The sequence below is a fragment of the Heloderma suspectum genome, chromosome 2, assembly GCF_057233095.1.
Source record: "Heloderma suspectum isolate Gila_16-S chromosome 2, 16-S_ref, whole genome shotgun sequence".
Taxonomy (NCBI): Eukaryota; Metazoa; Chordata; class Lepidosauria; order Squamata; family Helodermatidae; genus Heloderma; species Heloderma suspectum.
The window spans coordinates 215,457,535-215,473,447 of record NC_139459.1 but is presented as its reverse complement, the minus strand read 5'-3'; the positions used below and the strand labels follow the sequence as shown (position 1 = coordinate 215,473,447).

Genomic DNA, 15,913 nt, shown 5'->3' with positions numbered 1-15,913 from the left:
TGATACTGGTAGCATATAGCTATCAGGACGAGTAGTCATCGATAGCCTTCTCCTCCACAAATTTGTCTAAACTTTTAAAGGAAGATGCACCCCCCCCCAAAAAAAGTGCTAGACGCCTGGTGTGGATGATCAATTGCAATCCTGTTTGAAGCTTACAGCAAAAGAGCAATGATTGATAGCACAAGGACCCTTCATCTGGAAGCACCCTGGGTCACTGTGGGATTCCTTTCTTGGATAAATAGACCAGAGGTGCAGTTGTTGAATCATGATGATGACCCTGAAATAAGAACCTCTGCAAAATAACCTTGGATATTTGTGGCTGAGTAAGCAACTACGTATTAGCCCCTATCACATACATTAGCAATGTGTCACAAGAAGAGCAGGAGAATCTAGGGACATCATGGCAGGGATTACACCTTGATAACTCACAACAAGTGAGCTCTGTGCCATACCACTGGGCCTCAAGACCATTAACCTATACAGTCTGGGACATGCAGAAAATTGCTTTTTGAACCTAAAAATGATGATGAGTTAGACCCTAACTGTGAAAACAGAACCTGCCTGTTAATCCTCCCTGAGATAAAATTTCCTTGCCTTTTAGCACAAACCCATCCATTCTGGCCTCCTGTTGCCATCCTCTCAGGGGAAAAGGGAAAAATACCCCAAAGATACAACAGCGGGGAAATTGCCAGAATCTTAATAGGGGAAAACAAGTATTTCCGGATTGCCTGGATTTTAAACAACAGACAGCATATGCTAACTTTTCACAAAACCCCATGTAAAGAGTGCTCTAATGTGCAGTTTTGGTCCTTTGGAAGCTGATGGAATGGCTCTGAAGACACCTACAACTTTCTAGGTCAAGCCACTGCTGGATCCCCTCAGATTCCCCTAAAACTCCATTTAGCCCCTTTAGTCTTCACATTTTTTCTGTGTTTTTCACAAGTGATGAACAATTTCCTTTTTTTCTCACCCCAGGGATGCAGTGCTCATCAGGTGCTAATCTAGGAGTAGCCTGGAGAGCTTGATGGATCTGGTTGCCAAGACAAATGTGGAGTATCATACATTTCATACAGGGAAAGAAGCTGGAGATGCAAAGAGTGTGAACCTCAAGTGGAGCTGGGCTGAAGCCAGAAGGATAACGGGGTGGGCAACACATGGCCCCCAGTGCAACTCCCACAGCCCCCTGCTGCTGCACTGCTGAAATGCACATGTCCTGGACCTCCCACAGTTGCCCACCCTTGGTCTACTTCCTGAACTAAGGTAGTGCTAAGGATCTGTTGACAGAATGGGTAACTACAGTTACTCCCCACCATCACTGAACCTGTATGTACGTACTCTATGCAAGTTGCTGAATACTGTGGCTGATATGAGTGTTCCATATCACATTCAATCTCATCCTCTCCAAGACATCAGTCCACTGGCACCATCCACAGTTAAACAAAAACAAGGCCCAGGAATGGATTCCAGCTTAATGGAAACTCTGTGCTGGGATTCCTCTACAACTTGGAAGCCATGGTATTTACGTTGATTCAGTCACAGGAAACAAGCAAGGGAAAATAAGGGAAACTTCCTCTCCTAGAGACTGTACCTGGCCAACGGCATGTCCTAGTTTGTTTGTTTGGATTTGGGTGCCTGAGATCACTAGCCCCATGCTGCAGAATTGGTCATTCTTGCCCATTTGGCTTTGTGGTAATTCAGTAAACAAAGCCAAAGGGGCCTAGTTCTCTCAGGACATTAAAGTGGAAATCCATTTAACAACCACACTTCGTCCTATTCCAGTCCTCCATACCAGGCCTTGAGAAGTTGCAAGTGTAGAACTGGTGAGGTCATGGCACAAGGCTCACTAGCCGGGAAAGGTCAACGGTATAGACTTCCCAATGAAAATGGGTAGCGAGAGGTTTCAAAATCCACCGATGGGCAAACCTGTTTTATCTTTCCAGAGAGTCCTCTCCCAAAAAAAGGAAGAGGGCCCCGGGGAAATGGCCCTGGGGAAAGTGTGGGAGGGACTCCAGAAAGTTCTGTCTGAATAGTTCCAAGAATGTAAGAACTGCCTTGCTTAGTCAAACCAAAGGTCGATCTAATCCAGCACTCTCATCTCCTACAGTGCCCAGCCAGATGCCCCACAAAAGCTCGTAAGTGGAGCATGATGAAAATGACCCTCCTCTGGGGTTGGATCCAGGTTTAAGCTGGATCAACTGCACAGTCAGAAGTGGACTTTCCTGCCCCCTCCTTCCCATGGCAGCCCCTCCAGCCCCCTGAAAATGCTACACAAAGAGTCAGAGACCCTGCTGAACGAGGTGAGCTACGGGGAGGAGGGATCTTCTGTGGGTGGAGCACTTCCTCTCAATACAACCCTTGATGACTGCCTGCAGCATCTGATAAGCAAATATATACTACCCCTGAATATGGAAGTTCAATTTTTAGTTATCATGACCAATAGGCACAGCTAGACCTATTCTCCATGGATCTGTGTCATGTTTTTTAAAGCATTCTGTGGCAATGAATTCCATAACTAAGGCTGGAACTACATGTTATGGAGGACATGTGGTTGCTCCTCCACTCTCCCATGTAATCTTAGTAATGCAAGAGCTGTGTGCTGCAATACCATCACACTCATTTCCCTGCTCCCACTACACTTCATTAGCTGCTGCCTCCAGCAGTAGGGAAACCTGGAACGTGATGAAGTTATGCCACACATCTGTATTACTAGACATTACTAGGGAAAGGAGGAACATGAGACCCAGGGCTGCTGTTTTCAGTGGCAGCCATGCATCCCCTATCACTCCTTCTAACAGAGCACTCACCAAGTGAGTGCTGCCATTGAGGAACAAGAAAGAACTATCAGTATGTTTTGGGAAACCCAAAGTTCACAAAAGTACATTAAAAAAAAACAAAGGGGCAACTCCTCCCCCCCCAAGAACTCCACAGGTCAATAAAGAGTAAGCATGCTCAGTAGCGCTGGAATGTAGAATGACAGAAAAGAAAGATGGATCATTAAAGCTTAATTTAATGCTGGTTCTTCCAAGGGTTGTTCTACATGCTTAATAGCTTCAATAATGCCTTCCACTCAGGACAAATGTAGGCTGATAATATAATTTCCTTATCCTGGGGGATACTTTTGAAAAATTAGTATTACACTAGCTATTAATCCTGTAGTAAGAGGCTGATGTTAGTTATAATTACCTTAAAGATGAACAACTTCAAATTTGAGTTCTTTAAGAGCTCAAATCTGAATGCCATCTGGCACTGGTAACTTTTTAAATTTATCAAATTAAATTAGCATTTGCTATCCTTTGTCACCTCTGTGTGACATAGTTTTTCAGACAAACTGCTAGACAAGTATGGATCATGTGTGGGTATCTCTCCTACATGTTGGCTGCTATCATCTCAGGAACAGCATTATCAGGTGTCCGTTGTTTTATGTCTTTTATTCAGAAGAACATCATAGTTCCTACTTCACAGGATATCATTAAACCCTGTTTTATAGCACAAGTACAGCGCAGTCTTACACATATTTATTCTGAAGTTCAGCAGTGCTTACTCAGATGTAAGACGCACATAGAATTGCTCCATTAGTCTCTTATTTCAGACTAATCCATGGAAAGGAGGCCACTGTTACAGAGAATTTGACGTTTGCATCGCACAGCCCTATGCTGAGAATATATGCTCCAGGCTTTTGCAATAGGACCACATAAGTGGTTCCTGGATTCTGGGGTGAAATAATGGAAGCAGAGGATCTTTTCTCTAGCCCTTTCACTTGAAAATGGGAAAGAGGAGGAGGAGGAGGAGGAGGAGGAAGAGGGAAAATCAGAGCCACTGTAAAGTAATTGTCATTGTGCCTGAGGAAAGGAAAGCTCTCGAGCTTGGTCAAAGATGGATGCACTGCACCATCACCCATTCTGGGAATGTAACATGGCACATTCTGTCTTCCAGACCTTTCTCTCAATAAACAAGCATCAGAGCTGTTCTGTCTGTCTGTCTCTCTCATGCACACACACCTTCGACCTTGATTGTTCAAGAGAAAGGCTGTGGGGAATGGGGGAAGGGGAGGGGGGAGGCAGGTCTCTTGTTAAGGCACAGTGGGATTAGCCCCTAGTGCGTTAATGGCACACACTCCATGGCTGGCTTGGCACGAACCTTGAAGCTACAGTCCGACACAGCAGGGCTTCAGTGCTTGGCAGGGGAAGGGATGTCTGCGGCAGGAACTGATGTGGTGCCAACGTGAGGCTTGCTCTGCCAATAACAACCCATTTCCCACTTGGGATCAAATGGCTCCAGCCAGCCTTAGGGGATGCTCATCACTGGATCAGTCACCTCACTCCTACCACAGCCTTTTCTGCCCTTCCCCCACCTGCCTGCACAACTCTGCTGTTGCCTCTTAATTCGTGCTTCATTACCCTTGGCTGTCCTAGTTGTCATCTTTCGCTGCATGTAAAAGAGCAGACTAAATCATGATGAGGGCAGAAAAGTGTCTGATTAGCTGGGACACCTTGGTGATGTTGCAAACAGGCATAATCTAATTTGCCCAGCACTTTTCTTGCATTCGGTGGTGAAATGGCTATATTGTCATTAGCGTTATTCTAAACACTACTTATATACTGCTTGATATCATATATCTAAACAGCTTACATAAGAAATACATATGATACAATAGAAAAGCCAATATATATAAAAATAAGTACATTTAAAACATTACAGAAACAGTAAAACAGAGCAGTGCAATTTCACATCAGGGAAAGCCTGAGTAAACAGGTGCATCTTTAAGAGGTGTCTAAAGCTCGCCACAGTTTCCAGCTCTCGGACCACATGTGGGAGAGTGTTCCAGAGGGAGGGTGCCACTACTGAGAAGGCCTGCATACAGGACATTACTTGATGACACTCTGGTGGTCATGGGACAACCAACAAGGCCTCCTCAGAAGGTCTCAGGAGTCCATTTGGTGTATATAGGGGAAGACAGTTTGCTAGGTATCCTGGTCCTGAGTTGTTTAGATGCTTGTTCCTTAGCATTACTCAAATGTTAGGTGATATTTTTTGAATTAGGCCAAACAAAACCCTGTGCAGCTTTATAAGAATTTTTGCTGTAATCTAAATGACACTTACTAAGCCCAAATTAGCTCTTTAGGATTGGTTGGGCCCTTTTTGATTTTAACAGCTCATCTTCTTGGAGTATCCAAAAACACAACGATGCTGGAAGGTAATGAGGAAGGGCACAGAAGGAGCTTCTGAAGAATTACTGATAAGTCACCACCTCATATTGTAAAATGATGATGATGAACAGCTGCCTGACCCTGGGAGGCAGGAGAAACAGTAACAGCCAACTGGTATCAGGCGTCTGGGGGCAGGAATGGGCAGAGATTTTAAAAAGGACAGTCTGGTGAGATAGCAAATGCAGAATACCACTACCTATTTTGGGTGGGAGGCACAAGCTCCTCAGAGCCCCACCATTATGTTAACTGTTAGCACCACATGTTGGGTTGGATCCAGATCCATCATTGTGTCTCTCCTCCCCACTGCAGCAGATTGGCTGAATGCAGTGGGGAAGGAGAGGACACGGAAGTCCTGTTCCGCCAACGGTACCCTTCTGCTGGCAGAACAAGAGATCTGGATCCAAGCTGTTGATGTTGTACTAGCAATTACATACGATAGAAATTAACTGAAAAGCAATGTGTAAATGGAGGAGGCCAGGACTTCCAGTGTGCGGTCTCTCTTGCCCTGCTATTTTATCCTACATGGAATGAGGAGTTCTGAAGGATTAATCAAATTAACAAGATGATGTAAATGTAAGAGAATGGGAAGGCAGTGATGTGAAAATGTTCCCCACCTATGATGGGTTCTTCTAACTTAAGGATGAGGGCAGCTGATCTTCTGTGTAGGGAGAGCTCTGAGGAAAAGGCTGAAGGAACAAGAAGACAAATAGCTTATACAAGGATGGGACTGAAACAGGATTTTCTTCATCATTTGTGTGAGGCAGGAAATGTGAAACAACAATACAAGAATGGAGTTACAGACAAGGCTCCAGATGGGGTGGGGTGGGGTGGAGTGGGGTGGGACTGCCACCCTACTTGTTTTCGGACAGACCTAAAACCATTCTGCCTCTTTTCAACAAACATAACGGAGCTGATCCTAACCCTAGTTGGAAAGGAAACCATCCAAGTGAGGCTTTTTTCGTGCCAACACCCTGCCTCATTCACATAATTTTGCAGGGGTGCCAGACGTAGTAGTCTTACTGGTAACCCTGTCATGTCCCTCGCCCCACTTCTTCCATCTTCTCTCTTACTGCAGAAAATCCATTACAGGGGGTGGGGAGGACCAGAATCACTGGATATTACCTTCACATTGGTCATGCTGGGAGCCCTCCATTTGGAAGCACTCCCCACTTATTGTTCCCTCTCCCAAATAAAACATACTCACTTCCTTTTTTCTGGTGACAGGCATGTGAAAGAAGTGGTGGTGAAGGAGGAAGCGGCGGCGGAAGGTGCAACTAGTGTGTAGACAGCATGCAGCCTCTGGAAGCTCGGGAGAAGGGGAGAGTCTAGGAGAAGGCAGAGCGGGGATCCTGCACATGCCAACTGCATCAGTGCTGCACGTGGCCATTCCAGGTGAACGGTGCTTGGTTCTTTCACAGCTTTCACCTCTGGTCCCAGTCTGCTGAGGCAAACCAGCCTGACTGCCTCAGAGCACAGAAGCTCTTGGGTTAGATCCAGGACCTCCCTTCTGTGACAGGAAGATCTCTGCTCAGGGGATCTCCGCCTGAATTTGGGGATCCCCCATAGCTCAACCCATGCAGCAGGGCCTCTCGACTCTGTGCTTAGAGGGGCTGCAGTAAGAAGAGGGGGTGGGGAAGCCCACTTTGGCCAGCATGGTTGATTCTGCTTATATTTGGATCCAACCCCTTGTCTTCATCCCACAGCCTTGCCTATAAGCCACACAGAAAAGAAGGCAAAACGGATCTGTCACAAGCAGTGGAGGCTGGTGGCTCCCATGTCAATGGGGCAGTGCATCCGCTCCAGGTTTCAGTCAGAACTCTAAAGAAGCTATGCAAGGAGTACGTTACCTTGGATAGCTCCTTTAGAGTTCTGACTCAAACCCGAAGCAGATTCACCGCCCCAGTGACATCGGAGCCACCAGCCTCCACTGGTCACAAGCATCACATGTTCCCTCCTGGGATGCCGAAGTCAAGGCCCATCTAGTCTTGCAGCCACTGCAAATCATGCTTGGCACTTTGCAGAGGCCTCGTCTGTTGCAGGTACATTCTCTTGGCCTTTTGGACTCCATCAGCTCAGGCCCAAGAGCAGGTGTAGCCCCCCCGAAGAGCCAGCTGTGCCTTCCCACAGGCAGAACAGAGAACACCGGGAGAAGGGCCAGTGCAGCCGGTGAGGACCCTGTTAGCCAGGACACCAGCAAAGGCCCCCGCCCGCTCACGCGCTCCCACGGTGAGCACTGGTCCAGACGACATGAACTGCAAGAGGATGTCTGTGTGGTTCTCCTGCTGGCATCTGGGTCACATAGTTTCAGTCTGAATCTTTAATCTCAGCCCTGATCTCTTTGCTTTGCTAACTCTCCTACCCTACAGAGGGGAGCTTGGGTACTCCTTTGCCAAGGGAAGAAGGTGCTGGTGGGAGGAGGAGGAGGAGAAGGAAGGGGCTAGTGGGTCTTTTTCAGAGCGGGTGCACACCCAAGACATGGGAAAGCAACGAGCTGCTGGAGCATGGCAGTGATGATCCCTCTGCCCCCCCCCAGCATGAAACTTGTCCCAGCTGGGGGGGCTGACAGGTCTCAGTGGCAGGACACTGCAACAGTTGTTATTCTGATGCACTGGCAGCTTCGCAGCCTGCAAGGTCTCATAGCGAGTAAGGCCTGTTCAAACACAACCCTTTGCAACCACTCTGTTGACACAGCCCAGCTTGGAACGGAGGCACAAAGGGCACAGTGGAGACGAGAGGCTGAGGCTGAGCACACAGGACCCCACTCGGGGCCTCCCGTCACTGTGGGGCCATCATGCAGCTATGTAGCAATGGTTCAAGCACTTGCTCGTTGTGGCCCTTACAGGGAGGAAGAGGCAGAAGTCAAGCGCACTCGTCAGCAGACGGGCATGCACCCATGCCAAACAACGCCTGAGCAGGCAGGCATGTTTCACTTCTGTTTCAGGCTCCGCCCTGGAAGATATGCAACATGTTGGGCCAGTGGTTAGTCACGGGGTGCCCTCCAGATGTTTTGGACTACAACTCTCATCAGCCCCTGCCAGCATGATAAGGGATTATGGAGCTGTGGTCCAAAACATCTGGAGGGCACCAGGTTGCCAAGAGGGTTGGGCTAGGACTGGGGAGATCCAGTTTTGAGTCTCCACTCGGCAAGAAAGCTAACTTAGGGGGCCAGATACTGCCTCTTAGTCTAACCTACTGCACAGGATAAAATCCAAGTGGGGGTGGGAGTGGGGGTGGAGCCACCATGTACACCAGTTTTGGTGTGGCAGGACAAATGACCATCCACTCGGCCGTTCACAAGCCAGATGGCATTAGGGAGCGTGGCCACGTCCCTGACGTCATCTGATCCCTGGCTGAAGTGCCAGCTGGAGCTTCTTATCAGCGCTTCGGCCAGGGACTGGCTGGGGAAACCTCATGTGCAGCAAAGCCACCCTGACTGAAGTAGCGGCTAGGAGAGTGCTCGAACAGCCTCTGTCGGGGCTGCTTCGCCTGTGCCACATCCTCCCCAGTGGGGGAAGGAGCAGCGTGAGTGAAGTTGCCTTGGCTGGGGGACACTTTGCCTGCACTTCGTCCTCCCCCATGGGCAAAAGTAAGGCGTGGGCACACTCCTGGCTTCGTGCAGTGGGCATCGTCCACGTGGGGGTGGCACACAGCACATGAACGGCCTCACCCAGCGCTGGCCAAGTCCCCCACTGCCCGCATCCCCACTGTTATCTCCATTCTCTGGTTGGCGATAACATCTGGGATTCCCCTGCGCCTCGCTCACCAAGCCCCAGCCCCTGGAGGATCCCAGGGGACCTCCGTGGGCCAGATCCACCCCATGGGCTGGAGGTTCCCCATCCCTGATGTTCCCCATCTTGAGCTCTCTAACCCTCCCCTCCCCAGCTGCAGTCCGCCTTGGACATTGTCCCCTGCATGGCGATTAAGCTGAGGGACAAAAATCTTCTGTTGGAACCAACGGGCACTCAGGGCTCTGCGGAATAGATCCGGGGTGCAGGGAAAGAGATTTGGGGCTGGGACCCTATGGGCCCAGGCCTAGCGATGCCCCTGTTTCTCGCTTGGAGGACGTGGCTTCCAGAGACAGTCAGACTCTGGCTGTCGCTTTGAAAATTAAGCACTGGGCAGCAGTCCAGCCCAAAGCTGAAAGTGTCTATCGGGCCCAGCCCCTGCATCTGTTTCCGGGGCGATTGAAGCTCATTCCAAGGGGGGCATGAGAAGTCAGGGTGACCCTATCGCCAGTGCTCTGACGACAGGAGCTGAATCACATCAGGCAAAGGAATGGGCAAGATCATGATGCACACAACCTTCCTCTAGTGCATCCAGGATAATCGATGACATACACAGAACAGATCCTTCGCTATGTTTGCAGCCAAGGAGTGGTGCTATCTTTCTTAGGCCCAAGCAGTGGAGGATCTGATGTACCCTGCTCCAGTGACTCGTGCAGGGAAAATGTGCACTAAAGGTAACGTGAACAAAGATGATGGGGGATTGCCTGGCACATTAGTGCTCAATAATCCAACAGGTCAGAACTATAGTTGCTCGTTAAAGGGAGATGGAAGATGCCTTGCGGGAAGGATTATGCTCCAAGGGAGGGATATGACGATTTAGATTGGAAAGGGTGTTTGCGTCTGGAAATGTTCAAAGCCACAATTACACTTTGTAGCATGGAATCTGTTTAGTGTGGAATCTTACAACGTATCTCCATTTCTGAGAATCCCAACTTTAACTGGAAAAAGAAAGGAAAAACACCTACGTTTCTAGTCCTCACCATTACGGAAAAACATTTGAAAATTTGGAGGCAATGCTTTGTGAAAGCTTAGAAGTTAGAAGTGATCTGTGGGTGACTTCCAGTAGTCACAGCCCTAGAAGTTGCATGCTGTACATCTAACCCATCCCATAAATGCCCTTCAGGCTCCTTTATACATACTGTTCTCTACGCCAAATGTTCCTGCCACCAAATATTTAAAATCCCTTAAAAACTGGCATCGTCTATCAGATTAAAAACAGACATACTTCGGTTTTCACATATTGCTGAAATGTTTATATCTCTGCATAATTTACCCAATTTATCTTTGCAGAATGACATTTCTCTCATTAAGAATTTGGACTCTGAAGAGCAGTAATTGAGATCCTACTACAAAGGGAGGGTTTTCTGCAGGCTCTCCTTTCTGGAAGGACATAGATGGATAGAAAATAAATATTCATAATATGCCCCACCAAAGCCCACTTGATGGGACCACAGTGGGATGGAGGGACTGAAGCTGAAAATGGGATTCTACAGTGAGAAGGGGAAATTCCTGCAAGGCTTTTTAAGAAGGTCGAGTTGATCCTCCATTCCATATTACAGAACCAAGAGGTTAATTAAAGGGAGACTGCTCAAATGCAGCTTTTCTAAGAATTCACTGTACAGAACCAAAATGTCATCACACTCAAACAAGAGAAACAGAGCCTAGCAAAAATGTAGGACTGTTAGCTAAACTCTCCCCCCCTCCCACTCTTGTTGTGCTGAGCTACTTCATAAGGATCAGAGGTCAGAACTAACTCTGGAAGCCAGGAAAAGATTTCTACTTTTCATACACAGATCAAGAGGTTGTTATAATTGCTACAAGTCTCTTTTGCTTTTCATAATCTCCTGCTTTGTTGATCATGCAGCAGGAGGGGTAGATTTAAGGCCAGGTTCACATGGGCTACAGATCTGCACTCACCAGTGATATAGCCAAAGCAGGACAATTAACCCAACAGCATCCATTAGAAGAGAAAACCAAAGGCCAGACCTGGTTGGGTTTTTTGTATATGGCATCATGTAATTATCCTGCTGCAGTGAGTGCCAGGGGTTACTGTGTGTTGGTGCCGACAGCTTTAGGGAGTTTTGCATGAGATGGTGTGTTTACAGGAATAATATTGACAGTAAGCCCAGCCAGGAAAGGGTGAACTCTAAACCAACACATTCCTAAATACCAGTCTTCAGATGGGCCAGAACTTCATTTGCACAATGAGGGCCATTTTTAACACCTCCATTCTGGATGGCAGCAACAATACCCAGAAGAGGGAATCCGACTTGTCCTTCCTAATTTCCCCAAGGGACCGCTGTAGGATTATACCATACATTTGCACAATGAAGGCATACACGTTGAGCATGAGAACAGACTTGCCTGACTGTGTAAGAAGAATGCTGTCTCCTGGACACTACCCCCACCCCGAATCCCCTAGTCTTGCTCCTTTCTTCATTCCACTTCAGTGAAGGTAGTTTTAGTAACTATTAAGTTTGGTCATTGAATTTTGTGGACTTCCAGATCCATTTGTTATTTGGCAGTGTATCAAATTAACCAAGGATTTTTATAGTCTGTGATTTTGTAATACGATTTGTCATTAAAGCACACACATACACATACACACAACTGTACATCAGATCCTTGTCTATGATAAAAGTAGGTCCTGATTGTTCCATTTTTGCACCTTAATAATTATTTCCATTGGTCGTTGTCTCCAGATTTCCCCACCACCACCACTGGGTTACAATTCATCTCCTTTTTAAAAATCTGTTTGCCCATGCAATGGGCATACCCTCCCCTCTGCCACCTTTTCAGCAGCACACATAGCAGATTGCCATTAGTATTAATTAGGTCCAAGTTCCGCCAGGTGTTAGGTGACTGACTGTGTGGCCAGGTTGCTGCCATAGGCTGGGGGCAGGAGACAGAACATGGCCCGATGCTGTAACACTATCAGAGATGGCGCATTGGCAGTAAAGCCACAGACAGCGAAACAGAAAATAAACACAGAGGTGGCATTAAACGAGACAGGAACAGGACTGTAGGAAGTGGACTGCAGTCCATGAAAGCTTCTGCCATCATAAATTTGCTAGTTTTTGAGGTGCCCCAAGACTCTTGGTGGTTTTTACTGCAATAGACTAACATGGCTTCTCCCCTCTGGAAAACAGTTATTACAGCTGTACAGATGTGCTTCCAGACAGAGGGCTCCTGGTGCTATCAATCAGAAGGCATTGTACAACAACACCGGGTTTTTTCCCTTAATAGATTTTCTGTGGTAAGGAAAGAGACGGAGGAAATGGTGGGAAAGAGAGGAAGGTTACAAGTGGTAGAGTCTGTCATCCCCCCCCCCCCGCCCCCAAGGGCGCCATAAAAGCCTGGTCTGGAAGTAAGTCCTCTGAGGCACAACCCACAGTGGATCTATGGTTTTGCTCTGTAAACCTTCCAGAGAACATTTGTGGGTGGGCGGCCATACGCAGGTAATGAATAAATAAAATAAAGTAAAAGAAGTGGCGTCTCCCGCCGCCCCAGATCATCCACAGTGAGACAGTGCGCGGGATCCTATCTGCAGGGCTGCCGGCTGGTCTCGGGGGAACGGCCTATGGAGATGGGAGCGACCCCGCAACCCCGTGGCTCTTCCTTGGGAAGGGGCTGGGAGGGCGGCGGGGCCGGGCCGGGCACCCGCGGGGCGCCGCGTGGGGCTCTCTCTGCTCGGTGCTTCAGCCGCGAGGCTCGCTGCCGGCCAGGGCCCCAGGCGCGCCGCGCCGGGTCCGGGCATGTCCGCAGCCGCGCATCGGGAACGAGGTGGGAGTTTCCTGCGCACCTGGCGTCCGAGGGGGTCTCCGGGCTTGGGGGGAGGGAGGCTTCGGGGCTCGCCGCTCCCGCTGGGGGCGCAGGCGCCCCGCCGTTTCTTTCCCGGCCACCCCCCGCACCCCCCCGCTCTCGCTCCCCCGCGCGGCGCAGAAAGGCCGGCGTCCGCGGGGCTGCGCCCGCCGGCGGTCCAACTTCAGCCCCGCGCACCGCCGCGGCGCTCCTTTCCGTAGGACGGACGAGCCGAAGGGGCCCCGCTCTGCCTGGCCGCCACGTGCGGGGGGCGGATCGGGGCCGCTGCCGCCTGGCCTCCGCGCGGCGCGGCGCCCTCGGGAGCGCGGCGGGGACCCGCAAAGGGGGGGCGGGCAGAGGCGGCTGCCAGTGCCGGCTCCGTCCCCAGCCACCCCGGGACGAGCCAGCGCCCCGTGGCCGCGGAGAGCCCCTTCCCCTCGCCGCCCTGCTGCGCCCCTCCGGCCTCGCGCCCCGCCGAGCTCGCAGCACCCCCGCCCCGCCACCCCCGCGGCGCGCGGACCTACCTGGCTGGCGGCGGCTCCGGGCGCCTGCCGGGCGCAGGGCGCGAGGAGGTCCCTCCTGGGGGACGGCCGCTCTGCGCCGCCGCCGCCCGCTCCCGCGCTCGGCCGCTCCGCTCAAAACTTTTGCCGGAGCCGCGCCGCGCCGCCGCCTGCGCCGCTCTCCGCCCGGCTCGAGGGGAGGGACCGGCGATGGGCCGCGCGGGGGCCCCGGGGTGGGAGCGAGCGGCAGGCGGGCAGGCAAGGACGGGGCCGCCGCGCCGCTGCCCAGCGCGGCAGGGGCGGACAGGCAGCCGGAGGGACCCGAAGCCCTCCCCCGCGCGCCAGGGGCGCTGCCCCGCTGCGCTCCGCAAGGGCCCTGCCCCGCCCGGCCCTCCTCCCGCATCCGCAAGGATCCATTCAGACTTTCCCCCCATCTGACGTTCAGGGAAGCGAGCCTGGGCTGCGGAGACCCAGTGGCAGTCGGACTGACGTCCCGCTCTTTTCACCGGGTCTGCTCTTGAGCAGGCTTAGCATTGGATACGACCTGGTCTCCCACGTGCCCACGCACACTCACACCCAAATGGGGGCGAACGAGGTGCTCCCGCGTCTGCCAAAACTCCGCACCAAGGGCGCGGCTTTTCACAGGTCCTGCACTTGCTGAAACCCTGCACACCTGTTAAAGGTAGAGAAGCCCAGTCCTCTTTTGCATTAGGTCGCCCCTAAAAATAAAGTCTTAAAAATGTCCAGAAATTGCTAAGTTAAAGGGGGAGAGAGAAATGATGGGATATGAAGCCCTTAGCTCAGATAAGAATCAAGTGTCCAAAGTCTTCTCACTGACAAGGCTAGTCTTCTCACCTTGATGCACCACCACCCCATTCCTCAGCCCACCAGAGCCACAGATCTCCTCTGAGTGAGGTGCCTCATCTTTTGGGGATGTGCACACTTGCTCTAACAAGTGAATGGCCTTGGGAAAAGGTGGACAGCTCCACTTCCTCCCAGTTCAGTGGCAAGACCATCAAATTCAGTATAACCCTTTCTTGATATGGTCTGTGCACTCATTCAGTAAGTTTTATTCTGAATGCCATCCTCCCTCTGATGCATCTGATGAATGGGTTATTATTGCATTGGTGGGGTTCGAAGGAGATCTGCTGTCCCACCTGACACATTCTGTAAGAAGACCCAATGAAGCCAAGGGCAGCCATGTAGCCTGCATCCTTGGAGGAAACAGGCCGTCTTTGATTCTACCTCTCAGCCCAGTGTAATATCCCAATCCTGCTTTAGGGCTTTTCCAGACTACTCTTTGGAAAAAGAAAAGAAAAAAATTGCACAACAGGTGGTGTGCGTAATTCAGAGTTTGTATTTGAGGTGTCTTCCTTCAGGAAACAATCCTAATCTGAGGATATTGCTTTTTTTTGTTGCAATATTTTATTGCTAGGAAAATAATGCCTCCCCCATAGCATAGCAACTGTGATTACATGTGCCTGTTAATTTCAAAGTCAAAGAATGACTTTTTCTTGTTCTCTCCCTCCTTTCTATTTAGCCTTGGCTCCAGGCCTTTGTGATGATAATGCAAGGGTACCTCCCCCTTGACACTCATCTAACAGAAAGGGATTGTCACTAAAAGCAGCCTCTTTACCAGAAGATTGGAAGTTAGCCAACATGTCACCAATTTTTAGAAAGGAATGGGAGTGAGTGAGCCAGGAAATCACAGGCCATTTAGACTAATTAATGTGTTCCTCTGATAAATTGCTGGAAAACATTATTAAAGGTGGAATTAGTAAACATATGGAAGAAGGACAAGCACTGATGAGGAAGAATCAGCAGGAAGTCCTGCTTCACCAGCCTCTTGGAGTTCTTTGTGAGTGTCAACATGCATGTGGATAGGGATGCTCTAGTCGCCATTATACACTTGGAATTCCAAAAAGGTTTTGACAAGGGGCCTGGCTATGTGTTACATATTATATATATACACACACACACACTTTTGGAAAAGGTGCTTAACACTGCCACTTTTATTTGCAAGAAAAAACAGCTGTGCGGTTCAGATTCAGCACAATGCTGCCAGTGGAGGTCATGGCTTGGTGCCAACCCCATTGAAAATCCCCACCCTCCTGACCTCAAAGGTGTTGTTTGCAGCAATTTTCAGTGGGAAACCAGCATGGGCCCACATTCCAGATAGGGAACATAGCATCCCAACAGGGACCAATGGCTGTTTTTCCTCCTAAATTCAAGTGGCAGTGTAAAAAATGTGACACGCAGCAAAGTATGTAGTTTGACAACAAGTCTCTCAACAAAGGCTCTTGAGTAAACATAGCAGTCGGGATAAGAGGATGGGTTCTTTCATACAGTCAGGGCCAGAAATATTGGAACAAGGATAACTGTTTTGGCAGTTGGCCTCTGTACACCACCACATTGAAGTCAAAAGGAAACACACCCAGATGGGAGCAAAGTCAGGACTTTCAGCTGTAATTCAAGGGCTGTGACAAAAGTGGGGCACTAACCATTCAGGAAGTGCAGCCAGTGGCAGACACCCCACCCCCCCATCGCTGGTGGCTCATAAGTAATGGAACGAATGGCTGACAAGCAGCTGCATGGCCAGGTGTGGCCTGTTTTCCTGGGT

The 15,913-nt window shown here is 49.9% G+C and overlaps 2 protein-coding genes across 6 annotated transcripts in view; one reads left to right on the top strand and one right to left on the bottom strand.

Moving 5' to 3' along the window:
- MCRIP1 (MAPK regulated corepressor interacting protein 1) overlaps positions 1–11,650 on the top strand; it is a 91,026-nt gene extending 79,376 nt beyond the window's left edge. Inside the window, exons 6-8 of one of the 3 annotated variants that reach the window (XR_014788248.1) lie at positions 2,105–2,297; positions 6,432–6,599; positions 10,283–11,650. The gene's annotated coding sequence lies outside the window, so the exon portion shown is untranslated. Of the gene's footprint in view, positions 1–975; positions 1,043–2,104; positions 2,298–6,431; positions 6,600–10,282 lie in introns of those variants that run through there. The other 2 variants (XM_084837812.1, XM_084837810.1) reach the window with 2 other exon arrangements.
- Positions 1–13,719, bottom strand: part of GCGR (glucagon receptor) — a 56,929-nt gene extending 43,210 nt beyond the window's left edge. The window contains exons 1-2 of one of the 3 annotated variants that reach the window (XM_084837806.1): positions 6,412–6,916; positions 5,822–5,893 (exon numbers count right to left, since the gene is read on the bottom strand). The gene's annotated coding sequence lies outside the window, so the exon portion shown is untranslated. Of the gene's footprint in view, positions 1–5,821; positions 5,894–6,411; positions 6,917–13,317 lie in introns of those variants that run through there. The other 2 variants (XM_084837804.1, XM_084837805.1) reach the window with 2 other exon arrangements.
- Between the last annotated feature and the right edge of the window lie 2,194 nt (positions 13,720–15,913).